We start from the raw sequence: 17,790 nt of genomic DNA, 5'->3' as shown, positions 1-17,790 counted from the left end.
TCTTTCATATGACTATTAGTATTTTACCTGAATATAAATTAAGATTAAAATATCTTTATCAAGTGTTATCCATGAATTGGATATTCTGATTTTAAACATCTTATATGTCATTAATAAAATTCACAACACATTCATTATAACACATCTTCCCACATATTAAAAATGAGCTGCAACAGTATATCTGATTATTATAGATCCATTATTTGTTGATACATCATCTACTATTGGCTAATGAATTATAAAACAATAAAGAAAAAAGCATATATGAAGTTCTTATAAGCATCATCATCTATCTCTAACTGAATGTTTATGTGATTTTGTTAAAAGGAAAATGCCAAATGCAAATCTTTCTTTCCTTCTGAATTACATGTTGGAGTACAACGTTGCTAATACTATTTTTTATTTTGTTTTTTGGTCAATAATAGGGAATGGATTCTTTTCAAAAGCAAGATATAAACATTCTTGAGATGCATAAAATATATTTAATTCTTCTTGTGGGTCTCAGTTTTGTTTGAGAACAGATTTTTTTTTTTTTTTTTTTTTTGGCCAGTCCTGGGCCTTGGACTCAGGGCCTGAGCACTGTCCCTGGCTTCTTCCCGCTCAAGGCTAGCACTCTGCCACTTGAGCCACAGCGCCGCTTCTGGCCGTTTTCTGTATATGTGGTGCTGGGGAATCGATCCTAGAGCCTCGTGTATCTGAGGCAGGCACTCTTGCCACTAGGCTATATCCCCAGCCCTGAGAACAGATTTTTTAAGCCAATTTAAAATCCTATAAAGGAGATGGAAATACAAAAACACCACAACTGCTAGAGCCAAATTATAGATGCTATTGAATTCAAACCATCACTTTTAATGAAAATATGTAACTCTTTTGAAGCAGAATGTTGAAATCTGGCCCATGTTTTGCTTTATCTTTTGTTGTAACCATCCGATTTAAATTTATTCCCTGAATTTAATTTTCTCATCTAGTTGTCTCATTTTTTTTCTGTCTATTGCTTTGGTATTTGTTTTTCTTTTCTTTTTTTTTATTGTAATGATGATGTACAGAGGGGTTACAGTTACCTAAGTCAGGTAATGATTACATTTCTCTTAGAACAATGTCACATCTTCCCTCCTTTTCTCCCAGTTTTTCCATCCTGTCCACTCTCCCTACAAGTTGTATAGTTCATTTTGAACACTGTGTCTAGTAGCATCACTGGTGAATTAGTTCACCCTTTCTTCCCACCATTTCTGTGCCCCCTTACTCTGCTAAGGGCAGATAAACTTACATACAAACACCAAAGCACAGATTTCAAAAACAGAGACAAGGGAAAACACAAAAAGTAAAATAATAAATAATTCTTGTTTCCATTTTTTGGAGTTCATTTCAATAAGCATCATTTTATATGATTATATGCAACATAGCTATTGGTCTTTTGTGATCCTCTCCTAACAATATCCTACTTTTGTCTCACAGTGTGAATGTTTAGAGTCCTGATTAACTTATCATGCCCAAGTATAATAATTTTTATCTTTTATGATCCATTTCATTTAATTGTAGATTTACTCATTTTTTTGCCAGTCCTGGTGCTTGACCTCAGGGCCTGAGCACTGTCCCTGGCTTCTTTTTTCTCAAAGGTAGCACTTCACCACTTGAGCCACAGCACCTCTTCTGGCTTTTTCTGTATACATGGTGCTGAGGAATGGAACCCAGGATTTCATTCATGCTAGGCAAGCACTCTACCATTAAGTCACATTCCCAGCCACCACCTTAATTTTTGTTTGTTGGTTTGCTGGAGGTGTTTTTCTAGAAAGAGCCTAGCCCCTTGAAATATAAAGGATGTCAGTTATTCATATTATCTTCGAAACTACTATAGGAGGTAATTAGTAATTCCTTCTTTGGTATTCATACACGAAGGATAAGAGATGTCACACATCTCCTGAAAATAAGGGTGCTTGCCTAGCATGCATGAGAAAACTAAGGGGGAGCACCAAGGCCCTGAGTTCAAGTCTCAGGACTGGCACATGGAAAAAGAAAATGTATCAATCCTTTTAAATAAGACTCCCTAGAATGGTGCCCAGAATGTATATTTCAAACATTATTTGGAGTTCCACATTTGAACCTACCACACTAGCACCCCTTTTCTCCCCCTTCTGTAGGATAGCCTGAAGAAACACATCTGAGACTTGAATTATTCAGTGTGACCATTCTAGACTGCTGCATAAACAAAGCCTTACATTAGGATAAAACCTGCCAAGCGAAATGGCAGTTCATTTTCCTGGGTGTTTGGTGTTTTTTTTTTTTTTTAACTTTAAAAACCACTAACATCCATCATTGGTGCTTTCAGCAACAGCCCTGGAAAATTGTATTAAGTTTTATGAATCTCAAGTGCGGGAAGTTTGAAGAGCATGTCAGTCTAGAGTAAAGTTCATTCGCAAGTGAGCTGGAGTTTCCATGATGGTCATTGCGCACTGGTTGATTAATGGAGTCTACGGAGTTCTTTGATTCAAAGAGCATCCTTTCATAGCTCTGAGTTCAGAGAACAGAAACTTATAGGATAATGGCTGTGGTTATAACTACATATTTTCTCCTTTTTTGCATTAGTGAAGTGATAGCTACTAAAAAGTAAATCTAGCTTGAATTTAGCTCAATTTTTATGGGCACAGTCCAGAGTACATATTAATGTGTCCATCCCTAAAATAATTCACACCCATAGACCCTTGATGAAAACTTTTTCTTTCCTTTTTATTTGTTTATTTTTTTATTGGCCCAGTCCTAGGTAGTGTACCTAAGCTTCTGTGCTCAAGGCTAACATTCTACTACTTTTGACACAGCTCCACTTCTGGATTTTTGTGGTTAATTGGAGATTAGAGTCTCACTGAGGGCTGGAAATGTGGTTTAGCAGTAGAGTGCTTGCCTGGCCTGCATGAAGCCCTGGGTTTGATTCCTCGGCACCATATAAACAGAAAAAGCTGGAAGTGGCACTGTGGTTCAAGTGGTAGAGTGCTAGCCTTGAGCAAAAAGAATCCAGAAACAGGCTCCAGGACTAGCAAAAAAAAAAAAAAAAGTGCATTGTGAAAAGTGAGCAAGCCAACACAGTCACAAATAAAAATAATAGAAATTATAACCCATCACCCCAGAAATGACCATTGTTTCATATTTCTAAAGTATAGTATATGCTTTATATTTCTGGGGTGTATCTTAGTATCTTTACAGGTAGAAGTTGCGGTATACACATATATGTGAACATTTTTTTTAAAGAGATTACTCATTGAGTATCAAGTACTTCTTAGACACACCTGTCTCCCTGACTTTTTTTTTAACCAGTCATGAGGCTTGAACTCAGGGCCTGGGGCTGGGCACTGTCCATGAGCTCTTTTTCTCAAGGCTAATGCTCAGCCACAGTACCACTTCTGATTTTCTGTTGGTTAGTTGGAAATAAGAGTCTCAAAGTCTTTCCTGCCCAGACTGGCTTCGAACCATGAGCCTCATGTCTCACCATCCTGAATAGCTAGGATTACAAAGCCACCAGCACCCAGCCTGAATCACTTTTTATGTCTAGCAGTAAAAAGGAAATGATGACAATTATTAGTGTCACAAAGGAAGATCTTGATTTTATTTAATTCCAAGCTAATTAAATTCCAGCAGTAGCTATAACGTGTGTGTGTGATTTAAGCAGTGGAATCTAACCAATGCATTAAATGGCCCTTCTAAAAAAAGTGGAACACTGAAGAGGCTATTTGCATGTTAATTGATTTTTATGCATATATGTATATCTTTTAATTCTTTTGGATTTATCAGGTGGAAAATGGCTGGTTTCTGATCACTTTCTAAACGTCACCAACATAGCCTATGACGATCGCAGGCTTTACACATGTTTTGTCACCTCTCCCGTGTGTGCCTCCTACTGTCACCCTCCGTGTGATCTTCACCTCCAGAGACATGAGCATCTACTACATGATCGTTTGCCACATTGCCTTCACCATCATGCTCATCCTGTACGTCACATGGTTGTGTATGATGAGCAGCCACCTCCACAAGACCGAGAAGGCCGTCAATGAGTTCTTCAGAATTAAAGGGGCTGAGAAACTCCAGAAGGCCTTTGAGATGGCCAAGTGCATCCCCATCATCACTTCCGCCAAGACTCTGGAGCTCACCAAAGTCACTCAGTTCAAGACCATGGAGTTTGCTCGCTATACCGAAGAGCTGGCTGGAAGCGTACCCCTCCCACCTCTGATTCTCAATTGCCTGGCGTTTGTGAAGGAGATGTTCGAAGCCCTGCAAGTGGATGATCCTGATGATATGGGGGAAAGAATGAAGGAGAGACCTGCCTTCGATGCCCAAGGGGGATCTATTTGATCAACCTAGAGATGGGCGGAGCACCTCCCCTGGAGGAGATTCAGATGATGGCTCTCTTAACGAACAAGGCCAAGAAATAGCAGTCCAGGTGTCCGTCCATCTCCAGTCGGAGACCAAAAGTATCGGCACGGATTCTCAAGACAGCAGCCACCCCGATGAAACAGGGTCTGCAGAATCCAACTCGAACCACAAAGACGGGACATAGGAACACTCCCAGCTGTGAGGCCATTTGCTCTACCAACCACAGCGGCTCAGGGAAGAACCTGCTTCTCGAAGTAACTTTTCTTTTTCACCAAAAGATGACTGGGATTTTCCCCTCAAATATGAAGCACATCAGAGTATGAACTGCCAAAAATGTTCATAAAACTGTGGCATCCTTTCTGATATTTTTTTTGTCATTTTCCCTGAGCTTCCTTAAGCAACACATGTTAACGATTTAAAGGCATCTGAGCAATAAACAGGTTGTGGGAGATAAAGGCACATTTCTCCTGCTCAGAGGTAACTTACCCTTCTGTTGACATGTGAGCTTTTGCCATCAGTAAGATGAAAGATTTGAATTCAATGAGATCTACAGTTAGTTTCCTTGCCCATAACTTCTTACCAGTCACCTTTAAACTTTATATAACCATCTTAGCACATCTTTTCCCTAGAGTTTTAGTCCCTCGTTGTGGAAAAGACCAAGCTGAGACTTTGTTCTATGTTCTAATTTAATCTACATCCATGCATAGCACACAGAGTTATAGATAGTTTTTAAGTGGTCTGCTACCTTAAATCTTCTTGGTAGAGCAGATTACTGTTTTATATGCAGCTCCTCTGCCTGTGATGAATAATGGATTTTGATAGTCTATTAATACTTTCTCAGACTTGCCCTTTAAAAAGAAATACTGGACTCTACAAGTGGGTTGTGTGTTTAGGATTCTGTTCTAGGATAAACCCATATTCCTTTTCAGACTTCTATCGAATATCTTGCTCTCCTTGGTCTTACAATGGTGTTAAAGGTTGCATGCCTCTCTGTGTCTTTGCTTGTTTTCTTTATACATTGATGGTTTGAGTGTGCTCCCGAAGTGTAATTTTGAGGTAGGACTTCTTTTGTGGGCTCCCTGGGAATCACTTACCTGAACTAAGGTTAGATGAATGTGCTGGCCTATTATTGTGCTAAACTGCACACATGAATCTCCTAGACATAAAGGAGGAGAAAAATGATGGATGAGACCACCCAGTTTCACTCTGTGCAATAAACACCTCAGGTGGCATTCCTTGCCTGCCTGAGATCTGATATCATGGAATTGTAAATACTCTCCAGGAAGCTTGGTGCCGTGGAGTTTAAGAGCTCGGCTGTGGGGCTCCATTTGGCACTTCATGTGGCTTCATTTGGTTCCTGGTTATGGAGGCATTACTTGAAACTGTGCGTCTCATTGTCCAGACTCACCAGAAGTGATACCAGTGAGCGTCCACAGCCAGATGATAATGCTGCCTTCTCTGTCTCAGGATGTTTCCATGGAAACCTCCAGAGACAAACAAAAGCTACCAATCATGTCACCAAAGCTTGCCTTGGCTCCTAGACATGTATTTCTATAAGGAAAATCGTTTTCACACACATGGTTATGAGAACAAGGGCTCTTGAGCATATCCTAGAGCATGGGACAAATTTATTTCCCTCTCAACAATGTTTCTCTGATAATAGTAATGAGAAATCTTTAAAAAAATATCTTGTGGAAGGGTAGTCTCCTGAATGTTCCTCAGATCTTCAGTAACTGAACTCCATTCCTGCCCTAATCTAGCAGGTTTGAGGTCATTTCTTGGGGCTTGTTAACATTAAAGGTTTTTACTTCTTGTGTTCTCAGAAGGGGTGTCAGTGTTTAGAACCCTAAGGTAGAACACAGATCCAAGTGCTAGAAAACAGTGCTGTAGTAAAAACAAAATACTGAAAACAATCTATAAGCTTGCACAAATAGTATTGTATTTATAGTTAAGTGTAGGCTACTCCACTGTATCCTGAATATAAGTTATTTTAGAAACATAATTGTAGGTGCTAGGTATGGTGGTACATGCTGATAATCTTAGCACTTAGAAAGAGTAGGTTCAAAGTCAGCCTGAGCTATATAGCACAGACTTATTGTCTCAAACAAAGGGGGATTTGATGGGAATATTACTCAATGGTAGAGTGCTTTCCTGTTATGCTTAAGGCCCTAGGTTTAAGCCTCAGAACTAACAAAAATATGTATATAATTGATGGTCAGTCTTCCAAGTTATAGTGCCACTAAGTAAGTTAGAATTAAATAGGTGTTGGTTTTTCCTTTGTAAAGGAAGTCTTTGGTTGTTGTTCATTTGTTTGTTCTTTTGTGCCAGTACTGGGGCTTGAACTCAGGACCTAGGTTCTGTCTTTGAACTTTTGTGCTCAAGGCTGGCCCTCTACCACTTGAGCCACAGCTACATTTCTAACTTTTTGGTGGTTAATTTACATGTAAGACACTCCCAGGTGTTCCTGCCCAGTCTGGCTTTGAACCTTAATCCTCAGATATCAGCCTCTTGGGGAGCTAGGATTACATGTACAAGCTACCAGCACCTAGCAATGAAGCTAGTATTTTAGAAAGGGAGGGAGAACCACCACCACTTTAGTAACATTTAACCCATTCTCTTCTTATGTATCTAGCAGTTTCATCTTCGTGTAAGAGCCTTGATCTTTGAACTTGACCTCTGAATTACAATCTTTTCACAATAACTGCTGTAATTATATTTTTATCTTGTTGAATTTTATAATAAACAAATGCCTGCTCCCAACAAAATGTATTTACAATAAGTCTTTTATCTCATATATAAATTTTGCATTGTCACGGGACCAAAAACTATCTTTAAGTGAAATAGTTTTGTGAAATGAATTTCCCAAAAATTGACACTTAAATATCTTCCTGTCTTCATAGATTGCTTTATTCACTGACTCTGAGTTGATCTTATAGTGCTGCTTATGGTCAGTTTGATAACTACCTGTTCTCAGAGGTGCATCCATTATTCATTGTTTTCCTTTCCCCTTTTTTGGCGGGGGGAGGGGGCTAGGACTTGAACTTAGTACTTGATGCTTTCACTCACTGGCTAGCACTGTACCAACTGAGTTGAACCCTAAATTCAAGCCCCAGGACCAAAAACAAACTGTGAAACCTATCAAGACCCTGCAGCTCTGTAGACGGCCAGCAGAGGCCGCTAGGGAATCGTGGATCTTGGAATGACCAGGAGGTCTGCAGCAGCTCTTCCTCCCGCAGTGTGAAACAGCCGGCTACAGCTATGTGACCACTCAAGCCCAGCTGGGCTGGCTGTCTCCAAAAGTCACCTGCTCAAACCCAAATCTGGCAGTCCCTGCACATCAGCTGCCGTGCAAATCCAGTGAGCCTCACATGGGTGAGCACCCAGCAGCAACCTTGGAATGGCATTGTGATGATGGTGGGGATTGACTTGTTGGCTTTCCCTGGTGGCACTTGAAACCAGCAGGAATTTTATGAAAATAAAACTGCAACATTTGGATCACATTCTTTGTTTCTTTGGTTTTAATGCATGAATCAGTGGATACAGAGGGAGAAGGAAAACGGCCAGCATTTTTTGAAGAACAAGATAATCAGAAGTCCCACAAGGGGTTGCCAGGGAAGGCACCACCGGGAGTGTGTTGTGCAGGCATTGACAGGGTGTCTCTAGCAGAGAGCAAGGTGACTCAGAAGCTCATTGGACATCCTGTGTGCCACCTTAGTCTCCTCACCCAATGAGAGACTCCATGCAGCCTGCACTGGCTTGCCAGGCATAGGGTTAGCACTTCTGATTGGATGTCCATTCTTATGCACAGCTCTGGGGTCCAATCAGGTCAGCGTTCACGTGCAAGTCTTCCAGCGGCCCACAGGATGATCAAGGCCAGATGTATAGGGTCCTGCATACAAGATTGCCCAAGGTAAGGTGATGTGAGGTAGAACCTTTATAAGAGATGGCCTTTGTGTCATCTCTGAAGAGAGGAGATGCTATCTTCATGTAGGATGCAGGAGATCTGGGCAGGTGGGAGCTGGGAGGGGGTGCGGGGGGTAGGGAGGCCTTGGTACTCAGAGCCTCTACCAGGAGCCACTGCTTGATACCCAGCTGCCAGCCCCATACCCTGCTTCAAAATGAAATTCCTTTCCAAGGTCTATAACGTGAATGCTTTTACATTAAGAGTTGATTTTCCAGCGGGGCGTGGTAGTACCCAATACAACATCATCAGGACACTGTCACTGCCCGGCTTGTTGGGTGCCACCAATAAACAGTGCAATCACTACACACATCAAGCACTGGTAGTTCAAGCCTGTCATCCTAGCTACTCAAGAGGCTATGAATCCAGCCCAGGCGGGAAAGTCCAGTGAGATTCTTATTTCCAATGAACCACCAAAAAAAAAAAAAAAAAGCTGGACGTGGAACTGTGGTTCAAGTGGTAGAGTGAGTGCTAGCCCTGAGCAAAGGAAGCTCAGGGACAGCACCCACGCCCCGAGTTTAAGCCCCCAAATCAGCACCCCACATGCACACACACATGCCCCTTATAGAAACCTCTCTGGGCAGATCTTTCTGCCCATGTCTTGTTTGTTCATTTGTTTTTGTGCCAGTAGTAGGACTTGAAGTCAGGGCCTGGGAGCTATCCTTTAGCTCTTTTGTTTTGTTTTTTACTCAAGGCTTTGCTGTACTGGCTGGTTTCAAACCAAGATCCTCCTATCTCAGCCTTCTTAGTAGCTGGGATTCCAGATGTGAGCCACCATCGATGGGTTCTGTCCACTCTGAGCAAATGTTAGGATCTTTAAAACAACAACAACAACAACTTTGACTCTGGTCATTTGAATCAGAGGCTTCATTTCTGCAAAGATACCTGCCTGGCTCTGCCTTCAGGCACAAAGGATAGGGAGGGGCTTCCAGCCTCATTAACCTGTCCTGTCCATCTCCTTGCTGGAGCAGGCAGGCGGGGGAAAGCAGGAGGGCTCTTCTTTGTGGTCAGCCTTCCCTCTCTCCAGCCCAGGCTGCTTCTCCCTCCCCAGCTCCCCCACTTGCCGTGTCTACCCAGTGTCTGCCTGCTCAGCCCCCTTCCTCTCATCCTCAAGCAGATCAAGGTCATGACCCCTCCTCCCCCAGCAATGCCAACCACATAAGAAAGAACCAACACTTCACTAAGCACCTATGATGCCCCAGTGATGATGTCTCTTTGCTTCATTTAGATTTAACTATCACCCAGGAAGTAAGACTTGTAAAATGGGCAAACCAGGGATCCAAAAAGTAAAGCCACCAACTCAGGCTTCAACAATTTGCAAGTGGCACAAAGTCAGAATTCACGCCCATGTCCCTTTATACTTACCCAGCATTATGATCTGTCAATTCATTTAGTTATTATCCTCTATACTTCCTAATGGCCAGGATTGTCTTCTTCGACACTTCCTATAGCCCAGTATGTGCTAAACTAAGTACTTAAGTAAGGACCCCAGTGCTGGTGGCTTTGTAATCCTAGCTAGTCAGGAAGCAGAGATCTGAGGATTGCAGTTCAAAGCCATCCTGGACAGGAAAGTCCATGAAATTCTTTTCTCCAATGAACCAGCTAAAAGCCAGAAGTGGAGGTGTGATTCAGGCAACCACAAATGCTGGAGGGGGTGCGGGGAAACAGGAACCCATCTCCATTGTTGGTGGGAGTGCAAATTAGTACAACCACTTTGGAGAACAGTATGGAGGTTTCTCAAAAAGCTCAATATACACTTACCCTATGACCCAGCCATACCACTCCTAGGCATCTATCCTCAACAGCAGGTCCAAGATATCATAAAGACATTTGCACTTCCATGTTTATCGCTGCACAATTCACAATAGCCAAAATATGGAATCAACCCAGATGCCCCTCCACAGATGAATGGATCCAAAAAATATGGTACCTATACACAATGGAATACTACATAGTGATTAGGAATGGTGAAATGTTGTTATTCGCAGGGAAATGGTCAGAACTTGAACAAATAATGTTGAGCGAGACTAGCCTAGAACACAGAAAACAAAGGGGCATGATCTCCCTGATATATGACTGTTAAGATGGGGTGATGGAGAGACAGTAGAGACCAGGTCTGTGAAACCAAAAACTGCTTGTCAAATGGTATTTCCCACAGGATTGGGTCAGCGACCCAACATTATGTAACTAAAACCAAACAACTACTCAACATATAAAGGTCAAAAATTGACCTCTCAGTGGAATACAATAGCTCAAAAGCTATGTATGTACGTTCATATAAGACTACTGTCGACATATTGTGTAATGTCGACATTACATTTAAAGCTCTAGGCGAATTTTCTTTGGTGTAGGCCACGTGGCTACTGTATATATTCTTGGTACATTGTGTATTGTATATATGTCTACCTGACCTAAGGAAGGGAAAGAAAAACAGGGTGTAAGATATCACAAGAAATGTACACACTGCCCTACTATGTAACTGTACCCTTTTTGCACAACATCTTGTCAAAAATTTTTTGTTTAATTAATAAATAAATTACAAAAAAAAGAAATGGAGGTGTGGCTCAAGTAGTAGAGCACCAGCCTTGAGCAAATTAGCCAATTGTGATGTAGAGGCCTTGAGTTCAAGCCCTATCAATTATACACACACACCCCACACACACACCAATATTTGTTAAATGTATAAATAAATTGATAACAATATCCATACACTTTTTCTATAGATTGCTTATGAATATCCCAAGTAGCAATATGCATGATTACAAAAATATCAATAGAAAACATAAAAGGTGCAACAAAGTTTAAACCTCCTTCCTGGACATTTAATTCTCTTTATTCATGATTGCCAGCTTCTCCGGTAACCTTCTGAGCTATATAGCTACCCTATGCAGGTGCGTACATGCGTGTGTAAGTGCTTATGCACATCCTAATGCATGAGTGTGTAATAGAAACCATCTGTGTCCATTCTGTATGTCTTGGAAATATTCAAGTGCACATCCAATGCCCATGCATTCTCCACCATGTGAATCATGACTGTTGCATTCTGAGATAATGAGTTGAACTTGCTGGCATTCTAGATCAACCAGAATCATGGGGAAGACAGAGAGAGAGAGAGAGAGAGAGAGAGAGAGAGAGAGAGAGAGAGAGAGACCTTTGAGATGGTCTGCTTCAGCTTGCCTGTGTTCCAAATGGAGAAACTGAGGCCAAGTTGGGGAGACTGGTGGTTGAATAGACATCCCTAAATTCTATAAGGAGCTAATTTAATTTAGATCAGGACAAAGCAGGCACCTGGAATCCTTGGCAGGTCTCCCTGGCCCAAACTCCTTTCCATTTGGCAAGACCCAAAGCCATCTCAGCCAGCTCACAGCAGGGAAGGCCTCACTTGGGCCTTGTTAATGCCAGTGCCTATCCTCTCCAAGCAGGCTGGGGTGACAGAGATTATGTAAGTAGCTTGGTCATCAGAAAAGAGCCAGAGCCATTGAAGTACAGGCTGATTGGTGTGGCCCCAGCAGATTGCATTAGTATTGCTGGTTAGCTCTGAGTTCAGAGATAAAAGAGCCACAAGCTGCATCCAATGCAAACATGGGGCTGAGAGCTGAGGCCACACACATAGTCTCAGCCCCTCTTCCATGTTGGGCACTGCTCCTTCCCCAGTCAAGCATGGAGCATCCAGCATTGCTGCCAGGAATCTGTACCTTCCCCTCTGGTGGGCAGGAAGGAGCCCCAATCAAGTGAATGGGATTAGAAGGCTGGGGTTGGAGGCGTGGCTCAGTTGGTAGCTTGCTAGCCAATGAGAGAAAACATTAGGTAAGGAGTTCCAGTCTCAGACCTAAAAAAAAAAAAATTGAGAGAAAATGGGTCGTGTTGGGATAAATAGCTTTCACCTTATACACACACACGCTCACACACACACACAGAGAGAGCATTCCTACACACTCATTTGATCCACACCACACTCCTGTTTAATCCACTCCCAATTCTTCACCTCGCTTTTTCTTTCCCTGTTCCTGAGGCTCCAACTTCCTCCAGAAACCTCCCGCCAGTCTAGCTACACAGCTGCCTCTTTTCCTGTCTTTAAACAAAGCAATCACATATCCTCACCCCCACCCCCAACCCCCTCCGTGGCCAAAACGAAGAGAATCCCAGAATATCCACACTGAGCACGTGTCACACGTGTCAAGCAGGCCGCCTCGGTGTGTTGCCTGGTAGATGAGGGGTGGGAGAACACAGGAGGCATAGGAGGTGAACCATCAATCACACTTGGGTTCAAACCATGCCTCTGTGGCTCGCTAGTTTTTTGGCAAGTTGTTTGGCTTTCATGGGGGAGTCATTATAAAACAAGGACCTTGCCTCAGGCTTCTGAAGATGCCATAAGTGAGCACTGTAATGTGAGCACTCCATTCCACTTTGTTTTTTTCTCTCTAATGAATTCCCTCCAGCCCCTCACATGATACCTGGCCCATGGAGAGAACTGGGTAACTATGTGTTGAATGAATGAAGTAAGAAGGGCAGTACTGATAAAGGTAGCTGCAATGGCTCAGGCTGTTTCCCAAAGGTCAACATTGCTAAGTCACATTCCCAGGCCCTACATTAATTTTTATAATCCTTGAACTAAAAGAAGGCAGCAGCTTTCCCTTGAGATGTCTTAGAGAAAAGTCTGTTTGCATCACCAACAGGTGCAAGAGGGAAGTGTGCTTTCTTTCTCAGTCAGTCCATCCAGCCATCTCTGTCTCTCTGTCTGTCCATCTGTCTACCTGTCTGCCTGTCTTTCTCTCTCTCCCTCTCACCCACACCCCACACACTCACATATACACTTAACACATTCATCCCAACAGTAGGGTACTTTGCCACCTGTTGTGCTAGTCTCAATCCTGTACCTCAATGGTGATGTAATGCTATGAAAGGGGAATTGGATGTAATCTCCACCCTAAGGCCTTTGCTGAGGAGTCATCACTATTACTGTCCTAGTGTGATATCAGCCCTTAAAGATGAGGTTGCCACCTTTATGCCACTCTGCCCATCACCTAATGCAGTGCCTAGCATACAACCAGTGCTCAGTAAATACTTGTTTTTATTCTTTACTTTGTTCCTGCATGCCTGTGTGTGTGTGTGTGTGTGTGTGTGTGTGTGTGTGAGTGCATGTGTGTGTGTTGGTATTGGGGCTTAAACTCAGCTCCTGGGCCCTCTCCTTCAGCTTTATTCTCTCAATGCTGGTGCTCTACCACTTGAGCCACAGCTCCACTTCTGTCTTTTTGGTGGTGCATCAGAGATAAGAGTCTCACAGACCTTCCTGCCAAGCTGGCTTTGAGCCATGATCCTCAAATCTCAGCCTCTTGAACAAGTAGGATGACAGGCAAGAGCCTGTCAAAAAACTTGGCACACTTTCAACATTTTGATGGTTAAGTGGAGATGGATATTTCACAGACTTCTCTTCCTGGGCTGGCTTTGAACCTCTATCCTAGGATCACATCCTCCTGAATAGCTAGGATAACAAGCAAGGGCAAGTGGCTCCTGCTGTCCTTCTCCTTTTGTTTCAGCAAATATTTGGACAATCACACATCAGACTTCCTGATGCGTGGCTTTTTCTCCTTGTGTGATCACTAGCTCCTTCTCTGGGCTTTGCCACATCTCACACATTGGTTATTGGCAGCTATTCCTAAGTGCTGGGAACTGAGCCCACAGCCTTCGGCCTCCATTGGGCCCTGGCTCCCCTCCACTAATTCTGAATCCCTTGAGGAGAGGAAGTTAAATCATGGGGGGGACAATGCTTCTTTGAAATGCAGGTGAGGGCCTGGGAAGGTGGCTGAGTGGTAGAGTGCTTGCCTAGCATGCATGAGCCCTGAGTTTGATTCCCCAGCTCAACATACACAGGAAAAGCTGGAAGGGCGCCGTGGCTCAAGTGGCAGAGTGCTAGCCTTGAGCAAAAGAAGCTCAGGGACAGTACCCAGGCCCTGAGTTCAAGCCCCAGGATTGGAAAAAACAAAAACAAGAGCAAATAACAAAAAAATCTGTTTTATATTTGAAGAAACTGAGTCCTGGAGGGGGGAGGGTGAATTCATTTGTGCAGAAGCCCCAAGTGAAGAGAGAGGGGGTTCCTGGTCCAGAGCAGAACTATCTCCCACAGCCCCGTGTTCTCGGGATGACAGGATGGGTATGCTCAGGACCCCCGCAGAGCAAGGACAGGGCTGAACATTCCTCCATTGTTCCTGCTGTAGAGGGGCACCCATGGCAACTGGGGCCTTCCTGGTGGGGGAGGCAGTGAGAGTAATCTCCATGCATTTCAATGAAAGTCTTAATTCTAATAAGCACATTCGAGAGGAAAGGCATCTGAGCAGCTTCCTGCGGGGTGAACTTGTGACCTGCTCCAGAGAAGGCCAAGTTCAAGACTGTCAACCAGGCAGACACAGCCCAAAGTGCAGGCAACAAGGGTGACTCATGGAGTGGGTACTTACCCAGGTGGGATGGGAGAGTTGCCTTTGGACCGATGGAGAAATCCATTCCCAGGGTGGGGGCAGACAACTATTCTTGGGAGGAATCCGCACCTCCAGCGTTTCCCTGCTTCCTGCCTCCCACCCCATCAGCCTGGCTTTACTGAGCAGTCACCATCATGTCTTGGAAATCTTCTTTCCAAGCTCCAAATTCCTGCTCTATTACATTGGAGGAGTTAGGGGACAGCGATACTTCTCAGCCTTGACCTCACCTCAAAAATCACCTTGGAACTGGGTGCTGGTGGCTCACACCTGTCATCTTAGCTACTCAGGAGGCTGAGATCTGTGGATCATGTTTGAAGACTGTCTAGGCAGGAAAGTCCATGAGACTCTTATCTGCAATGAATGATCTAAAAAGCTAGAAGTGGAGCTGTTTCAAGTGGTAGAGTGCTAGCCTTGATCACAAAAAGCTCAGGGACAGCGCCTAGGCCCTGAGTTCAAGCCCTGGGACTAGCACAGCAAAACAAAACAGAAGTTTGGTTCTGAGTAAGGTAATTAAGATCACAGACTCCACCTTCATGAATGGCTTCACATTGGTTGGACTGAGTCTTACAGGAATCACCTGTGAGAGAATCACCTTCTTGAGAGAGCAGATTGCCAGCAAGGTAGACCAATGCCTGTGTTTCGCCCCTTCTGCACTTGACAATTTCCTTTTCTGTTTCTCTACTAGGTTGTAATGCTGCTGGGGAGTTTGGCGAGCTCATAGGGTGCCAGTACATGTTGTCTAAATCTATAGACTCCTGGAATCAGGAGCCAAGAAAATCTTTGTATTATAAATTGCACAGACTCCAGTATGGTGTTACAGTCATAGCAAGTAGATAATAAGTTGCTATACTATAATAACTTATTACTTGCTGTACCATGGTTTTTTATTACTTTACAGTGTTTTCCTTTTATTTATTAAAGTGAAATGTAACCAGGAGCCAGACCTGAAGACCCGTCGAACAGATTAGAAGATCCAGAAATGAAACCATGCACGTACAGTCGTTTGACTTTGGATCAAGGAACCCAAAGTGTGTGATGGAGAGAAAACATCTTCTTCATGCCAGGAAAGCCTCACTTGAACTGCATTGGTGGTAATTTCCTGAATACAACTCCAGTAGCTTCATAAATATGACACTGAGCTAATTGACATCGAGCTAAAACTCTGCATAGCCAAGGAAATACTCATGAGGCTGAAAAGATAGCCTGCAAAGCAGGAGAAAAATCTTTGCCTGTTAGACATCTGACAAGAGATTAATAATCAGAATCTACAGGGAGCTCAAGGAACTGAAGTCTCAAAGAATCAGCAGCCCAATTAATAAATGGGCAAACGAATGGAACAGAGACATGTCAAGAGAAGTGCAAATGGCCAATAAATACATAAAGAAATGCTCCAATCCCTGGTCATAAAGGAAATGCAAATCAAAACAGGATTAAGATGTCCTCTCACTCCAGTCAGGATGGCTAGAATCATGAATGCAAGCAGTAGCAAAGGATTTCCAGGAGGGGAGGAGTGAAGCTATAGACACCGGTGGAAATAGAAACTAACGCACTCACTGTGGAAATAAGTATGGAGGTTCCTCAAAGAAACTAAAAATTGAATGACTATCCGACCCAGCAATATCACTCATGGGTAGATATTTGAAGGGATGTAAGTCAGGACATAGTAGAGGTGCCCACTCGTCCATGTTCATTGTAGCACTGTTTGTTCATAATAACCAGGCTAGGGAAATAGCCCAGATGCCCTACAACAGATGAATGCATTAAAAAATGTGGAAAATCTATATTACATATATAATAGCATGAATAATAATATATGCAATACATAATGCTGCTATTATTATATTATCAAATATTACGTATATTACATTTAGTAACATGTATAATATGCATAATTCTAGAAGTATTTACATACAATAACTATGTGATAGATCATTTATAATTATATAATTTATTATAATTGTATATAATTATATATTTATATATTATTTGTATTTATAGAACTCATATATGTTAATATATTAATATAGTGTACAGTTATAAATTATTATACTGAAAATTATTATAATATTATATACTATATTGCTATATGGTACATAATTGTATATTGTTATATTAGCCATAAAGGTGAAGGGAATTATCTTGTTTGTAAGGAAATGGATGGATCTGCAAGCTATCCTGTTAAGTGAAGTAAGCTGAATTCAGAAGGACAAAGTCATGTTTCCTCTCATATGTGAATACTAGACCTGAAATATAAACATAGACATACACACATTTAAAATCATATATATATATATGTGTGTGTGTATACATAGTTATATATACATACAAATGTGTATAGGTATGTATGTGTGTATCTATACCTAAACAATCTGATTAACGCGTGGTATATGCCTGTATGAGATACCGTGGCAAACCTCTTTGAATACTTAACACGCACTTTAACACACATGAATATTAGAAAGTTGAAACACGTCCTGTCTGGGTCTACGGGCTAGTAGGAGGTAAGCAGCTCACAGAGAGGACGGAAGAAGGTGAAGATGGCCAAATGACTTTATGTGCATGCTGAGAGATTTCTGAGCATGCTGAGACATGTTAGGAAGGGGGAGAGGAGCAGGTGTGTGACAGAGTGGCTGACTCTGATCAAGAGCCATTGTATGAGGAAGTGGACAGTTAAAAGGAAACACCCTTGCATAGCGAATTGATGCTAATTGAAAAACAGCCGCCTGCCAAGAAACACCAACAACAGCCCATGTATCTCACATTTACCATGTCTCTTAATTGCCTCGTGTACTGTTATGCTTGATTTAATCTCATGTTATTTAATTCATCAAGATCCTCGCACCGGCAGGTTAACACAATATATGTGTGTGTGTATGTGCACGTGTGTTATATTATACATAGATTATATATACATACACGTATATGGTGTATATAAATATGTTTACCTATATAATATATAAGTATATCAGAGAAATATGTTCTTTTATATGTAATATA

The 17,790-nt window shown here is 42.3% G+C and overlaps 1 pseudogene; it reads left to right on the top strand.

Moving 5' to 3' along the window:
- Positions 1–3,906: 3,906 nt before the first annotated feature.
- Positions 3,907–4,561, top strand: LOC125367200 (annotated as a pseudogene).
- The last annotated feature ends 13,229 nt before the right edge of the window (positions 4,562–17,790 follow it).

Source organism: Perognathus longimembris, chromosome 18 (assembly GCF_023159225.1).
Source record: "Perognathus longimembris pacificus isolate PPM17 chromosome 18, ASM2315922v1, whole genome shotgun sequence".
Lineage (NCBI taxonomy): Eukaryota > Metazoa > Chordata > Mammalia > Rodentia > Heteromyidae > Perognathus > Perognathus longimembris.
Note: the sequence above shows the minus strand (reverse complement) of the source record. Positions and strands in the feature narration are given on the sequence as shown.